Source organism: Artemia sp. Qi Xiang Cuo, chromosome 4 (genome assembly GCF_049724085.1).
Source record: "Artemia sp. Qi Xiang Cuo chromosome 4, ASM4972408v1, whole genome shotgun sequence".
Taxonomy (NCBI): Eukaryota; Metazoa; Arthropoda; class Branchiopoda; order Anostraca; family Artemiidae; genus Artemia; species Artemia sp. Qi Xiang Cuo.
The window spans coordinates 88890424-88901931 of record NC_142797.1 but is presented as its reverse complement, the minus strand read 5'-3'; the positions used below and the strand labels follow the sequence as shown (position 1 = coordinate 88901931).

The following is an 11508-nucleotide window of genomic DNA, read 5'->3' as shown; positions in this document are numbered from 1 at the left end:
AGAATAAGTAAAATGTGTCTTTTTCGACCTATGCTTTATATCTTTAATTTTTGTCACGGGCATCAATTAACGCAAATGTAAGAGGAATGGGGTAAAATCGGGTTTTTATCATCTAATTTTTTTTATATAATAGTTTTACTTTTAAAAAAGAGGTAAGTTACACTTGACCCTTGTTACTCGTATATTACATTAAAAAGTATTATTCGATGGTTTGCATTTGAAGGGCTTACATTTGGTACCAAATTTTTAGTACATTTATGAGGTCCACAAAATCGGGCTTTGATTGCCTTGTCGAACTAAATAGTCAAGCTTTAAACGAAATTAATTTTGTTGAAGTTTAGTACAGTATTTGCTTAGAACAGATGTGTTTCGTATATTACCATTTCATTAAGTTGAATAGGTGGCTAGTTCCCAAATACGATTACGAAAAAAAATTGCAATTACAAATCGTTTCTTTGTTTTCACTGTGAACCATAGTTTTTATAGTATTTTATTTTAAACCTATGATATGAAATACTAGAATAAATTTTATGCTTCCATATTGAAAAATAAATTAGGTAAAATATTTTCAATTTTCTCATTTTGAACAACTGTGTTTCTTCCTTAGGGATAAAGCGAGCATTTAACAGGTAACTTTTCTACATTATCTATTAGTAAAGTCTAAGCACTTCTGTTGCGTGTTTTGCCTATAAAACCACGTCCGTTGCACGGAAATGTTTTTGTGAAGAGTGTCGGTAATCAAAATTTTTTTTAACTGAAGCATCAGAAGAAATTATGAATTTTCTGCTGTGTGCAGGCCTTTGTCTGTAATACCTCATTTTCAATGTCGTTGACGAAAACATTTATTCGGATATTGTCTTTCCTGTTTTAGCTGATACCCTCCTTGGGTTGATGTCACTGTGAATAAGACGAAGTAAAACAATTGTAGAATCTTTGCCCACCAATCTCTTCCTTTGGAGAAGACAGTCAATCATGATACAATTTCTTTAAAATAGAAGCATGCAAGGATTCTCAACCTCAGATAAGGTAAGCTAAAGCAGCGTTCACATGTCGTGTCTAGCTAGAATACAAAATTTAGACATGAGTCTGGACATACATTAATGTCTAGACAACTACCGCCCACAAGTAAAATTTGGTCTAGAAGTTCCAGATCTAGACTTTAGAACTCATAGTCTTGGATTTTCGATTACAGCCAATCAAAATGTGCCAAGTTCCACTATTTTCATCATCTATATTTAAATTTTCAAGCTAAAATTTAATTTTTTTTATTCTCATTATTGTTTTTTTTTTCATTTTAGGCTAATATGCAAAGCGATACATAATAGTGAAGCACACAATGACAATTGTTTGGCTTGAATCATCCATTATCTCGTGACAGTTAAAATAGAGATTAAAATTTGGAAAGATTTGCCCACAGAAGCTCTCTTGATTGGCTAAAAGTGACAACTGTAATCTATTTGAAACTATTATTCTTAGTTTAGCTAAGCACTGAATTCTTCTCATGAACAGTAATTTCCTAGACATTGATTTCCGGCCAGAAATGTATCTAGACATAAGATTCTAGCTAGACACGCATGTGAACGCCGCGTAAGTGTAAGCAGCTGACTGACTCGATGGAAAAGGGAAAACAGGGGATAAAAGGCAGTCAAGCCAAAGCTCAATGGAGAAACGCACAAATTTTCAAAAGGGTAACTAATTTTGTTCAAAAACTAGCTATTAGCTTACTTAATGAAGAACGAATCAATCCCTGTTTCTGTTAAAAACGAGAAAAATTGAAGTTTAGGCCGTAAATGATCCAAGCGCTGATCTGGTATGAGTTCTTGCAAAGATGAGTCAAGTCTTGAATTGGTGCAAACACGAGCCAAGTCAGGGCGATTGCGCTAAGTCTTAGCTCTGGAAATTAAGTGAATCAGTAGAAAACGATCTATGTTGTGATTCGGGGAAAAAGCGAGTTAGGTCGTGGTTTTTTTATTTACATCATAGGCAGCGCGCTAGTTGGCAGCTACGCTTGTTCAGCGTAGTTGATTTCTAGATGGAAAATATGTTTTTGAGGAATACACTTCCCTACAACCCTCGGGGAAAGGGTTTTAAGTTATGCCCTGGAAGCATATAAGGTTTTTATAGAAGGCGTTGTCATAGAACCTTCAAAAGGGGCTCATTTGATTAAAAATTCAAAGGACAAGTGCCTTTTTTAATAGTTGAAAGTGATTGGACGGTAAATAACCCCCCTCTCACACCCACCTTTTCATAGGCTGTGCGCTAGCACTGCCTAAGTAAAGAACGATGTGGGCACAATGTGTTGTTTTTTGGGTTTTTTTCTTCATACCCGGTTACTTCGTATTGAAGGAGTAGTCATAGAAACTTCGAAAAGGGCTCACTCGATTGGAAATTGCAGTGGCTAGTGCCCTTTTTAATAGTCAAAAGTGATTGGAGGGCAACTAGCCCCCCCACGCCCATAATTCCCCCAAACACACCCAATCAAAATTTTGAGATATCCATTTTGTTCAGCGTAGTTGATTTCCAGATAGAAAATATGTTTTTGAGAAGGACACTCCCCCACAACCCTCAGGGCAGGGGTTTTAAAGTATGCCCTGGGGGCATATAAGGTTTTTATATAAGGTGTTGTCGTAAAAACTTCCAAACAGGCTTATTCGATTGAAAATTCAAAGGGCTAGTACCCTTTTTAATAGTCGAAAGTGATTAGAGGGCAACTAGCCCCCCTCCCACGCCCATCATTCCCCCAAATAAATCCAATCAAAATTTTGAGATAGCCATTTTGTTCAGCGTAGTTGATTTCCAAATAGAAAATATGTTTTTGAGGAGGACACTTCCCCACAACCCTCAGGGCAAGGGTTTTAAGTTATGCCCAGGGGGCATTTAATGTTCTTATAGAAGGCGTTGTCGCCTTCTATACAAGGATAAATATATTTGGACGGTAAATAACCCCCCTCTCACATCCACCTTTTCATAGGCTGTGCGCTAGCACTGCCTAAGTAAAGAACGATGTGGGCACAATGTGTTGTTTTTTGTTTTTTTTCTTCATACCCGGTTACTTCGTATCGAAGGAGTAGTCGTAGAAACTTCGAAAAGGGCTCACTCGATTGGAAATTGGAGTGGCTAGTGTCCTTTTTAATAGTCGAAAGTGATTGGAGGGTAACAAGCCCCCCCCCCGCCCATCATTCCCCCAAACACATCCAATCAAAATTTTGAGATAGCCATTTTGTTCAGCGTAGCTGATTTCCAGATAGAAAATAGGTTTTTGAGGAGGACACTCCCCCACAGCCCTCAGGGCAAGGTTTTTAATTTATGCCCTGGGGGCATTTAATGTTTTTGTGGAAGGCGTTGTTGTAGAAACTTCAAAAAAAGCTCATTCGATTGAAAATTCAAAGGGCTAGTGCCCTTTTTAATAGTCGAAAGCAATTGGAGGGCAACTAGCCCCCCTCCCCCAGGCCCATATTTCCCCCAAACACATCCAATCAAAATTTTGAGATAGCCATTTTGTTCAGCGTAGTTGATTTCCAGATAGAAAATATGTTTTTGAGGAGGACACTCACTCACAACCCTCAGGGCAAGGGTTTTAAGTTATATCCTGGGGTATATAAGGTTTTTATAGAAGGCGTTGTCATAGAAGCTTCAAAAGGGGCTCATTTGATTGAAAATTCAACGGGCTAGTGCACTTTTTAATAGTCGAAAGTGATTGGAGGGCAACTAGCCCCCCCTCATGCCCATCATTCCCCCAAACGCATCCAATAAAATTTTGAGATAGCCATTTTGTTCAGCGTAGTTGATTTACAGATAGAAAATATGTTTTTGAGGAGGATACTCCACCACAGCCCTCAGGGCAAGGGTTTTAAGTTACGCCGTGGGGGCATATATAGGTTTTTATAGAAGACGTTGTTGTAGAAACTTCAGAAACGGGCTCTTCAATTTGAAATTCAAAGGGCTAGTGTCCTTTTTAATAGTCGTAAGTGATTAGTAATATTTTTTGTTGTTGTTGCTGTTTAGACCAGGGCACTTCATATCGAAGGAGTTGTCATGGGAACTTCGAAAGGGGCTTCGATTGAAAATAGAAAGGGTCGATGCCCTTTTGAATAGTCGAAAGTGATTGGAGGGCTAATAATCCCCCTTCCACTCCCACCCTCCTATTTGCCCATTATGTTTAAAAACTAAATATCGCCTCAAGATTAAATCAAAATGCACTGTGATAATGCTAATTCTCAATTAGGCACCTCAGCAGTATCCCAAGAACGACTGAGGGTATTATGTTTAAACTTTCGAGTATACTTCTGCTCTTAAAATTTAACCAAATCAAAAAAGTGTAAGTGTATCAAAGCTATCAAAGAAAGTAAACAGATTTTTTTGGCGAATGGTATTAAGTTTTCCATTTCAGGTCAACTAGAGGAGCTATGAAAATAAGTTAAACAGTACTATTTGTGTCCAGATTTTTAACATGGTGTATGTTGTTAAAAAATGCTGAAAATTTTTCTCCACATACAAATAGCAGGCCAAACTATAAATTCTTAAAAAACGAAAAGATTTAAAGTGTTATTTTCTTTTTCCCTGAAAAGACTATGTCAATATAAAATGAATAGAAATTAATTAAAAAAATTTTTTTCACAAAATAAGTTTTTCAAAAAATAGTAAAGAACTCCTTTAAACAAAAAATGAGCAAAAATAAAATAATCTACCAAGCTCGAAACTACCACAAATCAGCATCGATAAATAAATGAAACCCAAAACAAACAGAAATTAAAATAAATAACCAAGTCAAACTCAAAACGAGCAGAAATTAACATAAGTTGGGCGCAAAACCCCTATGCCTTCCCAAGGCCAGAACAAATTTGCACTTTACTGAAAAAAATATAAATGTTTTTACTTTTATAACTTTAATAAATCAAATAATTTTAACTTTTTGATTACTAAATATCAGTAAATGTATATTAAACTGACAATGGACATTCATTTGTATTCTTTCAGTAAAGTACAAATTTTGTTCTGGCCTTGGGAAAGCATAGGGGTTTTGCGCCCAACTTATGATAATTTCTGCTCGTTTTGAGTTTGACTCGGTTATTTATTTTAATTTCTGTTCGTTTTGGGTTTTATTCATTTATTGGTGCTGATTTGTGGTAGTTTCGAGCTTGGTAGATTATTTTATTTTACTTTTGCTCATTTTTTGTTTAATGGAGTTCTTTACTTTTATTTGAAAAACTTGTTGTGTGGAAAAGTTTTTTTTAATTAATTTAGAGAAACATATCGGCATGTTCAAGCTTATTAGACCTGTAGGCTCTCACACTATCCTTCCTCTTAAAGTAATACAATTTAGCTGGTACTCATGTTCAGCGTTGGTCTCCCGCTACACTCGTTGACACTCAGAACATGGATGGGAAGGGGTTAACTTTATCTCTTTAAATGATTTTTTGGTCATATGAAACAACTGATCATCACCTAAAAAAAAATTTATAGACAGTATTTGATTTTTATTTACGCTGGATCATTTGTTTGGAAACAGCAAAAAGAATTGACCATTTTATAATTCATGATATATAGTCATGTCTAAGCAAATGGTTCCAATGTGATTTTCAAGTGAATCTGAGAGGGATTGCTACCACAACCGAAAAATATTACTAGCATCCCTAGTAACAAACTTACAAAAAAGGCAATAAAACTATTAGAAAAATCATTGACCAACAATGATAAGTTATACAACTTTAAGACACGTTGAGCACTATGAGGTAGGACTTTATTGTTTTCAAAGCCCACCAACCACTACAAGAAGACAGAGGATTTATACCGAATAACGGTAATTAGTGAACTAAGATCCTTTTTCTGGAAATTAGAAAAGAGTCCTTTGATTGACTTGCTTACTATTCTGTTGGTTACTTTACATAATGTTTTGTTTTTCCTTCTTTGTGATTTTACATTAAAATATCTGACCCTGATACTCTACTTTTTCCTCAAATCAAACTCTTGTTAGCTTTTGAGTGTTCCCTCTTGCCCTGCAACACCTGGAATCTCTAGATTCCTAGATTGGAATCCCAAAACCAACAGAAATTACAGTAAATAACGAGGCTACACTTAAAACGAGCAAAAAAAAAACACAAGGAGGATCCCCCCCCCCCCTGGATACGGCCCTGGACTCATACGTCTTATATTTTACATTTTCCATTTCAAGAGGAGGGCAAGCTTAAGCCTTAAAAACTACCAAATGGTTGTAATTTCTTAATTTTCTTATGTCTGGAAAATTGTCGTTGCTCAGGGATAAGCTGAAACATCAAACAAATTATAAAAGAATTTTCAACCTTGGCTCCTTTGATGAGGCACCTGATATGGTTTGTTATTTTAATACTGTTGCTTGGAAGTATTAGACAGAAGAAGTATGTTGGGGGAAATGTAAGAGCCAGAGAGTTCACAATCCTACCATGCAGCAGAAGCAGATTTCGTCACTGATTTTTTAACGACAATAATTTTTCGGACCTTCAGCTTCTATAAATATTCCTTGTAGTATTGCCCCCCTCTGTTATATTCATCTTCGCTACAACCGTAGCAAACAATTGTAAGCTCATGACGTCGGTGATGGATTTCCATGTCCTACGTTGAATCTTTCACGAATTTAATGTCTAATGGTAGAGATTGCCTTTGAGCTAACAAGTTAAATAACCGAAAGTGACACAAAAAGGTAGGCATATGCTGGTATTATCGAAATAGTCATTCGTCTTATCCTCAACTCGAAATATCCTATCCTCAACTCGGTGGGAAGAAGAAAGAAATTAGTTGGAAACAAATGTTTGGAAGTACCGAGCACTGTTTGGTTAAAGACATTATTTCAGTAAGGCAGAAATTAATGTCCTTTAATTAATGATCCTTTCCACATCAATTCGACACTATCCATATATTGATCACTTACTGTTCCGAAATGGCAGTAGAAATTAAACAAAAGTAAACGTTAGAAAACTGATAAATTTACTATTTTAAAATAACAGTACAAATAGCAGTACGTTAAAACTTGGGGAAGTACACTCTCAAAACAAGATTTGGCTGAGAAATATACATGAACCATACTGGTCCCTTCCTTCAATACAAATATGTTCACATGTGGGAGTAAATAATCATCCGAATTGGAAAACAAGAATCCAAGCCGGTCATTACTCCAAAACCTAGAGGGAGGAGGGCAAACACTCTTTAACCCTTATGCACGTCATTTCATTTAGTCTTAGAAACGAATTCTTTGCCGCGAAGCGATTAAAGATGTCAGGTTATATATGAAAGCTGCGATATACGCCAGAAAATTAAAATTTCGCCTTTTAGTTTAAAAAAGAGAGTTTGAAGCATTGCACATGCCTATTCTGCTTCAGCAAATAGTTTGAGACTTATTTTTTTTTCAAGGAAGCAGCGGAAATTACAAAGGATATTTTTTTAAAATTTTAGATTTGTACAATTTTTACTTTCGCTTGATTATTGAAGACAAAAAAATTAAATCTCGGAGTATTAGGATGGCTTTGGACTTTTTCCGTGTCTGAGAATTGCAACTTATATATTTGTTTTAGAAACAAGCTTCAAAGATGTAAATGACATAATAGTTAATAATGCTCAATGAAAAGTAATATTTTATTGATTTTTATAAGGAAATTTTATTTTAGCTTATAACTGTACTACTTGAATACTAAGCTAAGAAATGTACTACTTAAATACTCTGCATCAACATTTACAGCATTTAGTGGAAAACCCCGTATTATCTTTGAATCTACCTCTAAAAATATATATATATATTTGCCTGTTTATCTACCTAATTTTTAATGTAGAACGAATAATTAAAAAATAAAAAATAATGAAAATATAAATTTTGATTATGCTGCAACATGACAAAAAAATCGTGAATTATCGTGGCTATTCGTCTGATCAAAAACCAGAAACTAAAAACAGAAACAAAAATACGTAAAGCAAAAGATAGAATACTTGGCAAATAAATAAAAAGACTGTTATTCTCTATACATTTTAGAGTTTATGCTAAGCTAGTAGTATGCTATTAAGGTTTCTGAGCCAAGACATACACACTATTCTTTTCTTCTTACTAGTTTAAGATCGTGAAGGGGGTTTAACGATGATTTGTTATTCTAAGAAGCTTGGCCATTGTTAAATTCCCTCTATTTACATATGGAAATTTAAATCTATCCAACGACCTTGTAAATAACGTAGTTTTTTTGCAAATTTAAAGGTCTAATGTAGATGATGAAGGTGTGTCATCCAACTCATCAAATCGGCTTCCAAAAACACTTGTTGCTTACCCATTTTGGTTCCAGATAATGCGAAAGCCATAGATGGTTGCCAACCCCTTAAACGGGGTTTTCCAATAACATTATCATCTAGGGTTGTTTGGAGTCCATTGCTCCTCTAACTTCCCTAGAGTGTTACCGGGTAGAAACATCGTTTGTGCGAGAGTTCACTACTCCCCCAAGTGCCTTAGAAATTGCAATTATTGGTTTTTTTTGGAGGATATAGATCCTCAGGAATGCCTTACAAAATTAATGGATAGTGTAATTGTCATTACTGGGTAGTTCATTGCCCCTACAAGCTGTAGAATGCGCATGCAGGCGAGCAGAGTTAACAGTACAATTCTGATCATATTTGACAGTGCACAAAATTGCAAAAAGGATTTAATCTGCATATATTTCCAGGTACGAATTTAATTTCTAAGTACCCTAGGTAAATCATGGGATGGGGAGTTAAGCCTCCCCATGCCTCTTCAATGCCATAAGTATTCAAAATATTTGCTAATGTTTTTGCTTTATCTCTCTTTCCCTATGCCCATCTCTCACTATCCTTCCGATTGTCATTATGGATGACTTGTGTTATTTTTTCTCTTTTTGATTGGCAAATCAATGATTTAATACAAATATTTTTGCACATTTTCTTCTAGCCAAATAAATGCCAATCGTCTTTGATAGATTATACATAAGTAAGGTGAATAACGCCTGTCAAAAATCTACCTGTAAATGAGGCTTTTTATCAAAAATCATCCAAATATGTGAAAAGTTGTGTTTAACAGTAATTAGATTTTTACGATAAAGAAGTATTTTTCCTATTAAAATTAACAAGTTATGGTATAAGCATAATATTGACATAATAAAATGGAAATTATGTTAGCATTTAATCTTTGAAGCGGAAGGAGGGGGGGGTGAGATTTCTATTGCTAGTTTTGTGTAGAAAATCTTATTAGCTTCAATTTGAGTTGTCGCTGTTAATTTTGCCGAGGTAAACTGTTGATAGAATGTAAGTTGTTTGTGAAAATTCAAATTTTTCTTAATCTGTATTGCAGGAGAATCATAGTCATGTCAAATCCCGTTCCTAAAAGAAGAGGAAGACAAGAGATGATGTGCGGGCTTTACTGCCTCCTGCACTACTCATACAGAGCGATGATGTGGAGACTTTCCGCCTCCTGCTCCACCTATGCAGAGTGATGTTGAGGGGACTTCAATGCCCTCTGTCCTCGTCGTGTAAATAGAAAGAATTAATACAAGCCGTTTTGTAAGTAAATTTTCACCTTAGTATACAAAATTAAGCAATAATTTGATTGAAGTGAAAATCCCAGATACAAAAAATTAAAGATACTTTATTCCAGTAATCAAAAATATACAGCTTTAAGTACCTTTAAGTGACTAAGGTTTTATTTTTTCCTTATTATGTATGACTTATTTACTGGACCTCTGTCAAACTGTGTGAACAGTTTTAGTGGCTAAAGATTACTGATTTAATTTTGAAACAAGAAACCTAAAACTTTTTAATAACGAATTCAGTTTCTTACGCAAGGGAAACGTCTAAGAGAGCCTACCCTAAGCCCAAAATATCAATTTTTCTATGATTTTCCTAGTAATCTACTCATTTCACATAATTTAAATTCTTTAAGGGATTTAAATTATGCTTTTAATCCAGTTGGTCCAACCCGCTTTCCCAAAATAACTTTATGTCTATATGTCTGTTTTGACTTCGGTGATAAAATGAGAATCCATTACCAAATTTCTTTTCTAGTTAAAAAGTAATAATTAATTTACGCATATAATAGGTTGCTGGGAGATATCTTGTTCGAGTGTTCTGGTCCCCAACCCACTCCATTTCCTTAAAAATGTTGTATGCTTTTCAACATGGCAAAAATATCATTTCTTAGCTTTGTAAAACCATGTCATTTCAAATACAAAAATAACTTGTTTACGTCATTCTAGGTTCACCTAGCCTCAATATAAACAGCAGCCACTAAAGGGATCTACAATCTCTTTTACGGAAAGAAGATACCTCTCATGTCGGCACCGAAACAGTTTTGGGAAAGTGTCTGTGTCAATAATGAGGATCAACAGGCCCCCAAACACAGTGAACGAGAGGATTTGAACTTCTTTTATGAGGGGGTGAACACATATAGTGTAGCTTCCTCTAACATTGATTTAAATGATCTGTTGGCCAATATAGGCCTTGTTACTGAATTTTAGATCGAGTGCAAAAACAGCTTACATTCAAAACGTTTGAGAGATTGCTAACAGATCCGCAATGCCCATTCACCTAAACACCCACAGTGATCTTGAAAAGAGGAGCAGGGGATAGTAGGATAAAGCAAAAGCAGTTTAGCCTCTGTATTGCCAGAGTTTTGTTATTCAACTCTGCCATGCATAATTTATATGTTTATAGGGCTGACTTTTTAGCCCATTTGATACAATTATAGCGGGTAGCATTATGAAAGATCCAATATACTTAGCCCACTCCTATGTTGGCAGGATTTGAGCCCTTCTTGAACGGCAGGCTCATGAATAATAATTTATTACAAACCCGCTTATAAAAAAGAAGCATGAAGAAGCGGAGCAAAACAAAAGAAAAGAGAAAATAAAGACGAAAACAAATCAACCGAACATAATAATCTACTAAATACAAACAAATCACACTTCAACTATCAAGCAAGAAAGTCGCTGGGAAATCAAATAATAGTGCCCTATGTTTCACGAGAGCTTGTTTTTCAAAATTCGGCATGAACTCAACAGGATCAGGTATATGATACTTTTCTAGCAGACCAGTGTTACGGAGGTAAAGTGGCAGACCAAGCAGAAACTTTAAATATTTGCAAAAGCCTGAACGGATTCGCAACATATCCGAATTCGATAGCCAATGCCAAACGGGTGAGATGTAGTGAGCAAAGGGAAGAGCGACGGCACGATACAACCTAGCAAGGATATGCTTATTAAATTTAAACTTCAGAGCTGCAAGTTTAGCATACCCAGACCGAAAACCCGACAGAACCTGGTCAACAAAAAGAGCACGCGAGCTTCTGAGGTCGCTTCCATATGTGATACCTAGGTACTTCAACTTGCGGCTTGGAAGTACTACTTGCCCTGCAACGGTAACACGGGTAGCCTCGCGACGGGAAACTTCAGACGGCGCACGCGGGGGTTCAAATACAAGAAATTCTGTTTTGGCAGGGTTAATAACCAGACCAATATTAGTATAACCTCGACTTAGGAGATCAATATTAGC

The 11508-nt window shown here is 35.7% G+C and overlaps 1 long non-coding RNA gene across 1 annotated transcript; it reads left to right on the top strand.

Moving 5' to 3' along the window:
- Window positions 1–902: 902 nt before the first annotated feature.
- LOC148953603 (uncharacterized) lies at window positions 903–10516 on the top strand. Its single transcript, XR_016141656.1, has 3 exons — window positions 903–1026; window positions 9314–9522; window positions 10215–10516. It is a non-coding gene; the product is annotated as an uncharacterized LOC148953603 (long non-coding RNA).
- The last annotated feature ends 992 nt before the right edge of the window (window positions 10517–11508 follow it).